The 14,469-nt window shown below is 36.7% G+C and overlaps 1 protein-coding gene across 1 annotated transcript in view; it reads right to left on the bottom strand.

Moving 5' to 3' along the window:
- The window catches only part of GUCY1A2 (guanylate cyclase 1 soluble subunit alpha 2), a 445,219-nt gene that overhangs the window by 412,041 nt on the left and 18,709 nt on the right, over positions 1 to 14,469 (bottom strand). The gene's annotated exons all lie outside the window — the stretch shown is intronic.

Genomic DNA, 14,469 nt, shown 5'->3' with positions numbered 1-14,469 from the left:
GTGATGTCTGATTCTTCGCCACCCCATGGACTCCAGCACGTCAGGTTTCCCTATCCTTCACCATCTCCCAGAGCTTGCTCAAACTATGTCCATTGAGTCAGCAATGTCATGCAACCATCTCATCCTCTGTCATCCCCTTCTTCTCCTGCCTTCAATCCTTCCCAGCATCAGGATTTTTTCCAATGAGTCAATTTTTGCATCAAGTGGCCAAATATTGGAGTTTCATCTTCAGCATCAGTCCTTCCAGTGAATACTCAGGATTGACTGGTTTGATCTCCTTGCAGTCCAAGGGACTCTCAAGGGTCTTGTCCAACACAACAGTTCAAAAGCATCAGTTCTTCAGCTCACAGCCTTCTTTATGCTCCAACTCTCACATCCATACATGACTACAGGAAAAGCCATAGCTTTGACTATACAGACCTTTGTCAGCAAAGTGATGTCTCTGCTTTTTAATATGCTGTCTAGGTTGGTCATAGATGTTCTTCCAAGGAGCAAGCATCTTTTAATTTCATGGCTGCATTCACCATCTGCAGTGATTTTGGAGTCCAAGAAAATAAAGTCTCTCACTGTTTCCATTGTTTCCCCATCTATTTGCCATGAAGTGATGGGACCACATGCCATGATCCTAGTTTTTTGAATGGAGTTTTAAGCCAGCTTTTGCACTGTCCTCCTTGACTTTCATCAAGAGGCTCTTTAGTTCCTCTTCAATGATAACTTGTAGTAAAATGCTTTTTCCAATCAAAATAATTGGGTATCTATGTTTTCCCAACTATATATCCAATGGAATTGTTAATTTAATTTGTCATCATTGATGCCATTGATTAATCTGATATATCCCATTGCTACAATAAAATTGGGAATTTATGTTAACTATGCGTTTGAAATATTTCTCAATAGCCAAGAACGCTAAGCTAATGGTGAAAAATTACAACTTAAAGGACTACTTGATTTCCTCCACAGTCCCCCACTCCCATGCCAAGACTGCAGCTAAATAAGGAGAGAATTGCCTAAGTGCTTAAAGGAGCAGCAGGCACTAGTCTCACAAACCGTAGTTCTCACAGTTAGCCCCTGGCAAGCAGTGGATGTATTTCACCCATTCTCCTTCAGCAGGAATGTTAGCTTTGTACTTTGCAAGCACACGTTTGAAAAACTAATTTAATTCAGTACGAAAGGAGAGATTGGTTTTCTTTGAAATGTGTTTATAACGGCAATGAGTTAACACAACAGGGGGAAAAGGGGGAGGATTTATAGCTTTCAAATGCTGTCATGTCTACCAAGTGTTTACTGACCTTTATATCAGGAGGAAACAACAAATCTTTCTTCCAGCATCCACACTAGAAACTTCCTCATGTCTGTCTGAAGCTTCAAATGGAATTACAATAATTTGCAGCTAAAATGTATTCTTTCCTCAGTCGTTGTTTCATTACAACATAATCTCATCATTATCACTGCTAACAATAAATGCCTTGGGAGGGCAGATTCTTTGTTAACGTGTTAAAAGATATTTTCATTACTGTGGAAAATTCTTTAAAAGACAAAGTCAAAGAAATTTTTTCTACTTCAGATCTCTATTGAATTACATTTTTAAATATAGAATCAGAGTAATTTCTTCTCTTCCCTATAAAATTAATAATAGGTCCATGATAGATTTCAAAATTTACATCACAAATATATAATAAAAATACAATCTGTAAGAATCTCTGCATTCTTTCCTTTCTGAAAACAAATAAATTCCTTAGATTAGAAACCAAAAATTTGTAAGACAATATTCAAAAATCAAGTCATCTCCCACATGCAAATGAAACTGATTACAGGAGGGAAAAAATGAAATTGGAAGACAGGCTCAGAGTAACCCTGTACTGAGAGAATTGGTCAACAAGCATTGAAACTAGATATCTTTGTCTTTTTTTAAGATCTACAGAAACTTACTAAATTACAATGACAAGCTTCTTACTAGTGCAGCAACAGGTACTCCCTAAATTTGCTGTTTATGTGAATTTTTCATTCAAAAGTTCTTACTTCCCTGGGAAAAGTTAAGGCAAGCAAAAACTATACAAAATAATAATAATAATAAAGAGGTTGAAAAAAATATAAAACCTTTCTGAAATATTATTCCTGAAATGTTTCAACAGAATCACAAGAAAAAAAATGGTAAGGGGAGAAAAGGGAAGGTAGATTATAAGTATTTTCTACAAATGAGATATCTCAAATTCCTGGCACAGAAAAGGCCAACAACAAATATTTGCTTAATGTGTGTATGTGTCTGCTTGGTCACTCAGTAGTGTCAGACTCTTTTTGACTTAATGGACTGTAGTCCACCAGGCTCCTCTGTCCATGGGCTTCTCCAGGCAAGAATACTGGAGTGGGTTGCCATTCCCTTCTCCAGGGGATCTTCTGGACTCAGGGATCAAATCCGTGTCTCCTGCATTTCAGGTGGATTCTCTACCATCTGAGCCATCATGGTACCCCATCTGCTTACTAACTAATGTTATTTTTTTCTTAAATATATATAGATTATATAGGAAAAAAATTATTCTTTTTTTTCTAATATGTAAGTTGACTAGTGCAGCAAATTACAAGAGTATTTAAGGAAAATCCAGTATATTTTATTTTTCAACCCTGAGTTGTGTAACCATTTTGTGTTCCATAGATCTTATGCTTTTCGCTAAGGATATAATAAAGTCAAACATGCATAAAAGGTGAATGATAAACATATGATAAAGCATAATAGGACATATAATTATTTACATGTCTATAATATGCTTTGTCTATTTTGCTTTTGTTACTGACATTAATTTTATTTTTCTAAAATGCATTTGTATTTATTATCCTACTTGTTTCTTATTTGTTCTTATTTGTGTAGTATTCACTCTAAATTCAATCACTTAACAAATGCTTACTGATTAGCTACTATGTGTCAGGCACTGGCAGACTTGGGATTTTGCAGTATATAAAAACAGATAAAAATACTCGCTTGCTGAAATTTAGTAAAGTTGCCCCCCAAAAATGAAAAAGGAGAGGGCCAAGAAGCTGTTTGATTGTGTATGTCTTGCTTGGCCTTATTTTGCCTTCCACACTACCTTTCCACTGCATAAAATATATTCAATAAACAACAAAGTAGACTCCTATTCACTTGGCTCCTAATACCTCAGGAGTTCCTTCCTTTAGTGACTTTTTCAACAATGTCAAAAAAAGCTCTAATGCTAAACAAAGTCATATCAGACACAGAGATGGTAGGAATATGGGTTATATATATATACATATGAGTTATATATATACATATGGGTTATATATATAAAGTGTAAATCAAATTACCTTTAAAGCTAAAAAAGAACAAGCTAGTAAAAGCACAAATCAGAAGTTTCCTCCACATGGTGTTAAATTTATAAAGTCTAATCTTTAGAAGAATAAGAAAAAATCTGAATAAGAATAAGATTTGAAAAATCATTCAAAAAGTGATCTACAATGGAATATACCCAATAATGTACACTTCATAGTTTAAATATAAAATTTCTAAAGAATGAATTACTAACCTTTCAGACCTCATTTAACATTCCACAGTGAGTGTAGCTGCTACAGCTAAGGTATGCCTGTGCTGCGCTTAGTCACTCAGTCTTGTCTGACTGTTTGTAACCCCATGACTGCAACCCGCCAGACACCTCTGTCCATGGGGATTCTCCAGGCAAGAATACTAGAGTGGGTGACCTTTCCCTTCTCCAGGGGATCTTCCCAGCCCAGAGATCAAACCCAGGTTTCCCACACTGCAGGCGGATTCTTTGCCTTCTGAGCCACTAGGGAAGCATCTAGGGAGTGCATCAATGGCTACCATACTCACAGAAGTATACCTAGATAACTGCAATTTAAAGTTGAGAGTCATTAAAATATACAAAATTACTGACCCATCATTGAGTTACAGTGATAAAATCAAGATAAGGCTGTAATAAATTAGATGAAAATAAAACCAAAGTCTGATAGCTGTCTTTGCATTATATTCCTACCATGCAATACTGCATTCCCCTAGGGTGCACAGAAGAGAAATAAGTATCCTCATTTTTGCAAAAGAGCCACAAAATGTCTCTTGCTCAACTCTATCCTTTCCCAAATCCTACGTATCTTACTCATCTATAGCTTTTTTGATGACTCTGTTACATTCAAACATGAGTTTCCATTTCTTTTTAATAAACTTTGATGTGGCCTCACAGGCCCTGCCAACTATCTCACTTTACTTGTATTGCCAAAAGTCTTAGAAGACAAATGTATGCCCATGATATCCTTTGTTTACTCATCTTATTAAACAGAGTTCTATCTCAGCTGCAGGACTGACATAACTTTTGAAGACTACCAGAAACCTCATTCATACTGGATTTGAAAGTAAATTCTTAAATTCACATCACTTTTCAAATATCAACCACTACAATCCTTGCTCCAAGCTGCTCTCCAGCCACCTCCCACCACACAAACAAAAGCATCCTCGCACCATATCCTGCGGATTCCCTTTTGTACACTGCTTCTCAATGCTCTATTGTTCTTATTTTTCCAGTCTTTCAATTAGAGAGGTTGTCAATTTTCAAGATATTTGCTCTGACCTCCATGAGCTGTCACCCATATTCCAGTCTTTAGTCTTTAATGGTCTGTTTATTGAATGACCGGTCTACAATGTGACAGGCACTATTCAGAGGCTGGCGATCCAATAATAACAAGTTCACAAAGAACTGACAGTCCAGATCCAATCATTTCCACATAAATTCAAAAAATACGAATCCAAGGTTATCATTATACTCCTTCCAAATACCACTTTCCCATACTACTTTTGCACTTGTATCAATTCCATCACAATTCTCAAACTCACCATTGCAGGCAGGGTTCCCTGGGAAGCAGACTCTGAGATGATTAGCATTCAGAAAGATTATTAAGGGATACTCCAAGGATCAATACCCAAGAAAGAAGAAGCTGGACTGCCATGCCATCTCAATTGAGGCACAGCTGACCCTCCATGGAGTTATAACTTCAGAGTTGGCTGAATTAGGGCAAAGGGGGAAAGTCTTCATCTCCATGCGCTGATCAGTCACTGGAATGAGGAAGTACATTGGGCAAGGCATCTCTCTTCAGTCCGTGCGTGCATGCTCAGTCCCTAAATCATGTCTGACTCTTCGTGACCCCAAGGACTGAAGCCCATCAGGCTCCTCCATTCATGGGATTCTCCAGGCAAGAATACTGAAGTGGGTTGCCAATTCCTTCTCTAGGGGATCTTCCCAACCCAGGGAACAAACCCATGTCTTCTGCAGCGGCAGGAAGATTCTTTACCAAGGAGCCACCCGGGAAGCCCTCTTTTCAGTCCAGGCAATACATATGAGAGATTGACAGTTGAGGGTGACTGTTAGCAGCACTAAAGTAGGGGCATCTAGGCAGCGCATCACAGTGTACCGTACTCACTGAAGTGTGAAATATATAAATATGGCAGGAGAAATAGCGTTTTGAGCTAAACAGACCAAGATTCTAATCTCATCCCCATCATTAAGTAATTAACTGTGATCACAGGCAAGTTACTCAAATTCTCTCAATTTCTTATAAAAATATTCTAAAAATTCAATGATACATACAATGAAAACACTTAATGCTGGATCCACAGGAGTTGCCTGACATGTGTTAATTCTCCTTCTTCTATGCTGTTTTTTTTTTTTTTTTAACTATGCTCTTTCTCTTGCAGGTATTAAGAGTTCTTTCAAAATGACATACATTCATTCAGTCAGTAAAGAGGTACTGATAACTTGCCTTTAGCCAGAGCTATTGTAGGCACTACAAAGACCACTATGAGCAACTCAGACAAGGTACCTCCCCTTGAACATCTTAAATTACAATGAAGGAAGACACATAATACATAAGTGAGCAAATAAATAAAAAGATAAATTTTGATACTGAGTGCTATGATGGAAATAAACAATGACATGAAAGGGAATGATTGGTAGAGGAGAGCTATCATCTGTTGAGATGACATTGAGCTAAAATCAGAACTGGAGTGAGGGGGTATTTCTGACATTAAGGATATAGAAGAAAAGTTCTGAGGCAAGATAATACTTTTCTGGAATGTTCGAACTGTGTGTGTGGATTACAGTTCATAAGGTAACATCAGAGAGGGAGTCTCTTGGTAACTTGTAGACCACGGTAAGGCATCACTCCCACATTACTGTTGTGAGTATGAAAATAGATTAAAATGTGTAGAGCATTTAGTACAGTGCCCAGTACATGGTAAGAACTTGGTAAGTCAGCTGTTGTTATTATTACTATCTTTCTCATCATCAAAAAGTTCAGTTTCAACTGAACCTTTTGCAAACAGACCCCTCCTTTGTCCATATTTTCATGTGCCAAATAAGAAAAGGTTGGGATAGGATGAGACAGCACGACAGAAATAGCTGTTGTGCGCATTATTTGCCAGTTTTTAAAAAGGAGTCTTATATTTTTTAAATCCAAACAGATCATGTCAAATTTCTATCTGAATGCCCCATTTCTTGTGTGTATTTAATGCATATTGATTGCATGATAAATGAATCAATAAATGCTCATTTGCTAAATAAATGCTGTCTGAAAGAATGAATATGAGGGGTTAGAGAATAAGTGAATAAACAAGTAACCAGTAAGATCACATTTATTTTTAAGATTTCTGGGAGATTTCATAACTCTGAAATGTTATGTACCCATGATGGTTAAAAATATTTCCTATAAAAAGCCGGGGAAAGCTAAGCAAGAACTATAAAGAAGAAATTTCTACAGGTTTTGGAAAAGATGTGGCTGGAGAAGGAAATGGCAACCCACTCCAGTATTCTTGCCTGGAGAATCCCAGGGACAGGGGAGCCTGGTGGGCTGCCATCTATGGGGTCGCACAGAGTTGGACACGACTGAAGCAACTTAGCAGCAGCAGCAGCAGCGGAAGTAGCTCAAGTTATCAGGAGATGTGATTTATAATATGCAGATCAGTAAAACAGCTGATAAAAAGCAATTAATAAAAGCCACCAAAATTAATTGATCATTTTCTGTATTCCAATTACTATATAGGCATTATACTTTTAATCTTCATAATATTTTTAATTATTATCTTCATCTTATAGATAAGAAAATAAGCCTTATAGAGGCTTATCCAAGAATGCACAATATAACGACCAGCATTGTGTCTGACTCAAACCTGTTATTTTCCCAGAATGTAGAGAATGAGCAATCTGAACCACTGCCTTAGTCTTCAAGGAATCAGCATATCAGCATGATGAATGAACAGTTAAACACATTGTCTTCAGTTCACTATTCACAGTTTATAATGTATTTACCCTTGAGTAAGATTATTATTATATATGACTTCAGAGATGTAAAACAGAGAAAGAAAAGTTATTCCCCCCTAGTAAAATTAAAACAAAAATCAGAATGCAGCATTAATTGCATTGTAACCTCTGCCACCAGCATCCCACCTCCCCACCCATCGTGTACACACACATACACTAACAGGCATTTTTCAAGAAAAATAAGACATGCACATTAACCAAGTTATAGACAGAACACTAAATATTTTTTAAATCCCAACCTTTTTCAAATCACATCTAATTTGCCACCCATTGCCTGTGACTCTCTGATGGAAAAGGAGAAACTGACCATGCATATTAATTCTTTCAGACCACAAGGACCTCTATATAGAGGAAATTTCATATTACAAAGCATTTGGCTATCTAAAACATTTCACTTACATGGTAACTAGCCTTATTGTGGTGCTCATTTTTAAATGTAATAGAAATATCAAATCAATATATTGTATAAAAGGAACCAATGGTGTTGTGATCAATTATATTTCAAAAATAAACTCTGAAAGAAAGATCAGATTTGTGGTTACCAGAGTCAAGTTACGAGAGGTGGGATGAAGAAAGATAGTCAAAAGGCTCAAACTAAAAAAGCAAAAGAGACACAGATGTATAGAACAGTCTTATGGACTCTGTGGGACAGGGTGAGGGTGGGACGATTTGGGAGAATGGCATTTGAAACATGTATAATAGCATATGTAAAACGAATCGCCAGTCCAGGTTCAATGCATGATACAAGATGCTCGGGGCTGGTACACTGGGATGACCCAGAGGGATGGTATGGGGAGGGAGGTGGGTGGGGGCTTCAGGGTGGGGAACACGTGTACACCCATGGCAGATTCATGTTGATATATGGCAAACCAACACAATACTGAAAAGTAATTAACCTCCAATTAAAATAAATAAATATATATTTTTAAAAATAAATAAATAAATCATCATAAATAAATAAGCTTAATGTCAGGTATCTGTCCAATACCAGAGGCTAGAAATGCTTTTGAGTATTATGGTTTGCCTATTTGATATTCACTGCCATTATTTCCAAGATATAACCCTCCTCTACCAATTGCTCTGGAGAAGGCAATGGCACTCCACTCCAGTACTCCTGCCTGGAGAATCCCACGGACAGAGGAGCCTGGTGGTTTGCCGTCGCATGGAGTCAGCCATGACTGAAGCAACTTAGCAGCAGCAGCAGCAGCTACCAATTGCTCCTTAATACTTCAAACTGGCTTGTACAATTTTAATATACAATAAATACTTTTGCCTTTTTATACTTCTCCAAGTCATACTCATCCTCTCAGTTTAGGCTACACATTCATCATTCCAACCTCAGCTGTGCCCTCAAAAAATACCCAACAATATGTTCCAAGTCATACTAATCCTCTCACTTTAGACTACAAATTCACTATTGTCACCTGCAGCTGGGTCTTCAAAAAATACCCAACAATACATTAACCTGTTCTTGGTCAGTTTCCTGCCGCATTCTTTAAATCAACAATTTCTAACCTACCATTTTTCCCAAGGACTCTAACATTCTAGTACCATTATTACGTCTATAATGGTATCTATGAGATAGATATGTGGATGTGCTGGTTTGTAGAGATTTTTAATACAATGTTTGATAATACAAGATTTCTTATTATACTGAAATAATAATGAATAGAAAAGCATGATAGAGATACTGTCTCTGTATTGTATAAGAACACTTATCAGTGGCAACATATTATGCTCTCCCTAATAGTCACTACGTCTATGGGCATTTTCTGATAATCATACTAACCAAAGTTAAAGATAACTGGCAAAAAAAAGTCTAATGACTTCTGAAGCGCCAATAAAATGCCCAATAAGTGAGTTTTTTTAAGTCTTAAAGCTTTCTAAAAAATGCTTTAATTATCTCTACTCTTATTTGTATCTGAAAAGACCTACAAACACAGCAGTTAATCAACTAAAATATGATAGCACAAAATCACTGTAGCCTACAGAGCATTAGTAGATATACTATATACCACACAAGAATTTATGCAATTATTTATTCATCCTAATATTTATTTAGTGCCTTTGTAAACCAGACTTTCTGCTAGGCATGGGCATGCATAGATCTCTGTCTTAAGAAGGTAGAATGAACCAAAAACACCAGTCAACACAATAAGTCCTATTATACAGATTTAAGTAATAACTTAGTATTCTATAAGGAAGATATGCAGTGACAGAAAACAGGATAGATGTGTATGGGTATGTGTGGGCACAAAACTAATCAGAAAAACCATTCTGTCCCAATATTAAACTGAAAGGCCCATGCATGAAGAAGCATAGGTATAAAGCAAGCAAAGAAAAGTACTTTATTAGAACATTTTCATTTTCTCCACTGGGCACAACAGACTCACACATCACGAATATAGGACAGTGAACATTAAAGGACTCAAGTGGACTTCAAGGACTTGCAACCAAGGTAACAACAGGAACTTCCATACAGACAGCCTCCTCCCATGATAGGTTGGTTCCAGATTTCTCTGCAAATGCACATTTCTTCAAATGTTGGCTCATGATTTATTTAGAAAGTTCAACTAGACCCTTACCCACCTTAGCCACTGAATGAAAGAAAGATTAATTAGCTAAGGATATAAAGTTTAGTGGCTATTATTCAGAAGCTTCTCTGGTGGCCCAGATGGTAAAGAATCTGCCGAAAGTGCAGAAGACCCAGGTTTGATCCCTTGGTCAGGAAGATCCCCTGGAGAAGAGAATGGCAACCCCCTCCAGTATTCTTGCCTGGAGAATCCCATGGACAGAGGACCCTGGTGGGCTACAGTCCATACAGTCCATGGGGTCACAAAGATTCAGACACAACTGAGCAACTAACACACACATTATATCTGTCATATTTTGGTAGTTTTAGAGGTGGTTCTATAATCTGATATCTGAAGCTCCTATTGCTTCCTTTCTAGGCAAAAAAAAAAAACCTTTTCATCTAGATGTTTCCTCTCTCTTCACCTTTAAAAAAACTTTTCATTGGCACATGAACTTGTGTGTCACATTACTTCAAAATGATCCAGTTGACTCATTTGTGAAATGTTATGTTGATCTTGCTTTAAAAAACACAGATACTGATAATAATATCAGATTGACAATCATGACAAGCCTTCTCCTTTTTTCTCAATCAGCCCCAATGTTTTTGAATAACAATTTCTTTCTTTTGAATAAAGAGGCCACACGACATGTACACCAATGACATGTGATCTATTAAATATAAACCTTAGGGGAGAATCCTCAGGAAAAATGAGAAGAGACTGTGAATAAAAGTACAAATGCTTAAACTTCAACTAGTTTCCAACACAGAGGCAAAAAAGATCATTTTGAATATGAAAGATACAGGAATAGGATGAGGCTGAAAGTCACCTTCTCTATTCTATCCCTATTAGGGCAATAATTGCCTGGGATACCATCATTCCAAAGGCGCAACTTCCAGGATTATTATTTTCCAAATAAATGAATCTACATAACTCACTGAGCCTAGATCAAAGACCCAGAAAGTGTGTAATTCATTAACCTTTAAGCATAATTTTGCTGGACTTAGCAATCACCTGGAATTTGTTAAAAATACATAGTCCAGGCCTCTTCCTAGGGTTATTAAACCAGACCCTCTGAACACAACCATCTGAAATCTATGGGACACAGCAAAAGAAATTCTTGGAGGTAAGTTCATAGCAATACAAGCCTTCCTCAAAAAAACAAGAAAAATCTCAAATAAATAACCTAGCACACTAACTACAATAATTCAAAGTACAACAAACTAAACCTAAAGACATATTTTTTTGCCTTTTCATACTGTAAAAAGATATGACTTTAGGTTTAGTTTGTTACCACATGACAGAAAGCAAAGAAGAACTAAAGAGCTCTTGATGAAAGTGAAAGAGGAGAGTGAAAAAGTTGGCTTAAAACTCAACATTTAAGAAAACAAAGATCATGGCATCCAGACCCAACACTTCATGGCAAACAGACAGGGAAACAATGCAAACAGTGAGAGTCCTTATTTTGGGGGGCTCCAAAATCACTGCAAATGGTGAGTGCAGCCATGAAATTCAAAGACACTTGCTCCTTAGAAGAAAAGCTATGACCAACCTTGACAGCATATTTAAAAGCAGAGACATTACTTTACCAACAAAAGTTCATCTAGTCAATGTAATCTTGCATGGATATGAGACTTGGACTATAAAGAAAGTTGAGCACAGAAGAAATAATGCTTTTGAACTGTGGTGTTGGAGAAGACTCTTGAGAGTCCCTTGGACTACAAGTAGATCAACCTAGTCCATCCTAAAGGAAATTAGTCCTCAATATTCACTGGAAGAACTGAAACTAAAGCTGAAACTCCAATACTTTGGTGACCTGATGAGAAGAACTGACTCACTGGGAAAGACCCTGACACTGGGAAAGATTGAGGGCAGGAAGAGAAGGGGATGACAGAGGATGAGATGCTTGTATGGCATCACTGACTCAATGCACATGAGTTTGAGCAAGCTCCAGGAGTTGGAGATGGACAGGGAAGCCTGGCATTCTGCAGTTCATGGGGTCTCAAAGAGTCAAACATAACTGAGCAACTGAACTGAACTGAAACCTAAAATCAGAAGAAAGAAGGAAATAATCAAATAAACAATCTAACTTTATACCTAAAACAACTGGAAAAAGAAGAACAAAAAAAACCCCAAAATTAATAGAAGGAAGGAAATCATAAAGATCCAAGCAGAAATAAATGAAAAAGAAATGAGAGTAATAATAAAACTAAAAGCTTGTTCTTTGAGAAGATAAATAAGATTGGCAAACCTTTAGCCAGACTCATCAAGAAAAAAAGAGAGAAGAATCGAATCAACAAAATTAGAAATGAAAAAGGAGAGGTTACAACAGACAACGCAGAAATACAAAGGATTATAAGAGATTATTATGAATAACTTTACGGCAATAAAATGGATAACCTGGAACAAATGGACAGATTCTTAGAAAAGTTCAATATTCCAAGACTGAACCAGGAAGAAATAGAAATTATGAACAACCCAATTACAAGCACTGAAATTGAAGCTGTGATCAAAAATCTCCCAAACAATAAAAGCCCAGGACCAGACGGCATCATAGGAGAATTCTATCAAACATTTACAGAAGAGCTAATGCCTATCCTTCTAAAAATCTTTCAAAAAATTGCAGAGGAAGGAACACTTCCAAACTCATTCAATGAGGCCACCATCACTCTGATGCCAAAACCAGACAAAGACAACACGAAAAAGGAAAACTACAGGCCAATATCGCTGATAAACATAGATGCAAAAATCTTCAACAAAATTTTAGCAAACAGAATTCAGCAACACGTCAAAAAGCTCTTACACCATGATCAAGTGGGTTTATTCCAGGAATGTAAGGATATTTCAATATATGCAAATCAATCAATGTGATACACCATATTAACAAATGGAAAGATAAAAACCATATGATAAAATCAATAGATGCAGAAAAAGCCTTTGACAAAATTCAGCACCCATTTATGATTAAAACTTCCAAAAATGGGCATAGAAGGAACCGACCTCGTTAACATAGTAAAGGCCATATATGATAAGCCTACAGCAAACATTATTCTCAATGGTGAAAAACTGAAAGCACTCCCCCTAAGATCAGGCACAAGGCAAGGATGTTCACTTTCACCACTGTTATTCAACATAGTTCTGGAAGTCCCAGCTACAGCAATCAGAGAAGAAAAAGAAATAAAAAGAATCCAGATTGGAAAAAAAGAAGTAAAGCTCTCAGTAACTGCAGATGACAAGATACTGTACATAGAAAACCATAAAGATAGGATCAGAAAATTACTAGAGCTAATCAGTGAATTTAGCAAAGTTGCAGGATACAAATCACTACACAGAAATCACTTGCATTTCTATACACTAACAATGAAAAATCAGAAAGAGAAATTACAGAATCAATCCCATTCACCATTGCAACAAAAAGAATTAAATATCTAGGAATAAACTTACCTAAGGAGACAAAAGGAATAAACTTACCTAAGGAAACACAGAAAAGTATGAGACACTAATGAAAGAAATCAAAGATGACATAAACAGATGTAGAGATATTCCATGTTCATGGATAGGAAAATCAATATTGTGAAAATGACTATACTACCAAATGCAATCTACAGATTCAGTACAATCCCTATCATATTACCAATGGCATTTTTCACAAAACTAAAACAAAAAAAATTCACAATTCATATGGACACACAAAGGACCCCAAATATCCAAAGCAGTCTTGAGAAAGAAGAATGGAGCTGGAGAAATCAAACTTCCTGACTTAAGATTACACTACAAAGCTACAGTCATCAAGACAGTATGGTACTGGCCCAGAAATAAAACCACATACCTATGGGTACCTTATTTTTGACAAAGGAGGCAAAAATATACAATGGGGCAAAGACAGCCTCTTCAATAAATGGTGCTGGGAAGGCTGGACAGATATAAGAATGAAATTAGAAGACTTCCTAATGCCATACACAAAGATAAATTCAAAATAGATTAAAGATCTAAATATAAGATCAGAAAATATAAAACTCTTAGAGGAAGACATAGGCAGAACACTCAACGACATAAATCAAAGCAAGATCCTCTGTGACCCACCTCCTAGAGTAATGGAAATAAAAACTAAAGTAAACAAGTGGGACCTAATTAAACTTAAAAGCTTTGGCACAGCAAAGGAAAGTATAAGCAACCCTCAAATTGGAGAATATAATAGCAAATGAAACAACTGACAAAAGATTAATGTCCAAAATATACAAGCAGCTTATACAACTCAACACCAGAAAAACAAAGAACCCAATCAAAAAGTGGGGAAAAGACCCAAACAGACATTTCTCCAAAGAAAACATACAGATGGCTAACAAACACATGAAAAGATGCTCAACATCACTCATTATTAGAGAAATGCATTCAAAACTACATTGGGATATCACTTCATACAGGTCAGAATGACCATCATCAAAAGGTCCACAAACATAAATGCTGGAGAGGGTGTGGAGAAAAGGGGACACTCTTGCACTGTTGGTGGGAATGTAAATTGACACAGCCACTATGGAAGATGGTATGGAGATCACTTAGAAAACTAG

This window comes from Budorcas taxicolor, chromosome 15, assembly GCF_023091745.1.
Source record: "Budorcas taxicolor isolate Tak-1 chromosome 15, Takin1.1, whole genome shotgun sequence".
NCBI classification, from domain to species: domain Eukaryota; kingdom Metazoa; phylum Chordata; class Mammalia; order Artiodactyla; family Bovidae; genus Budorcas; species Budorcas taxicolor.
This window is presented reverse-complemented; position numbering and strand designations above follow the sequence as displayed.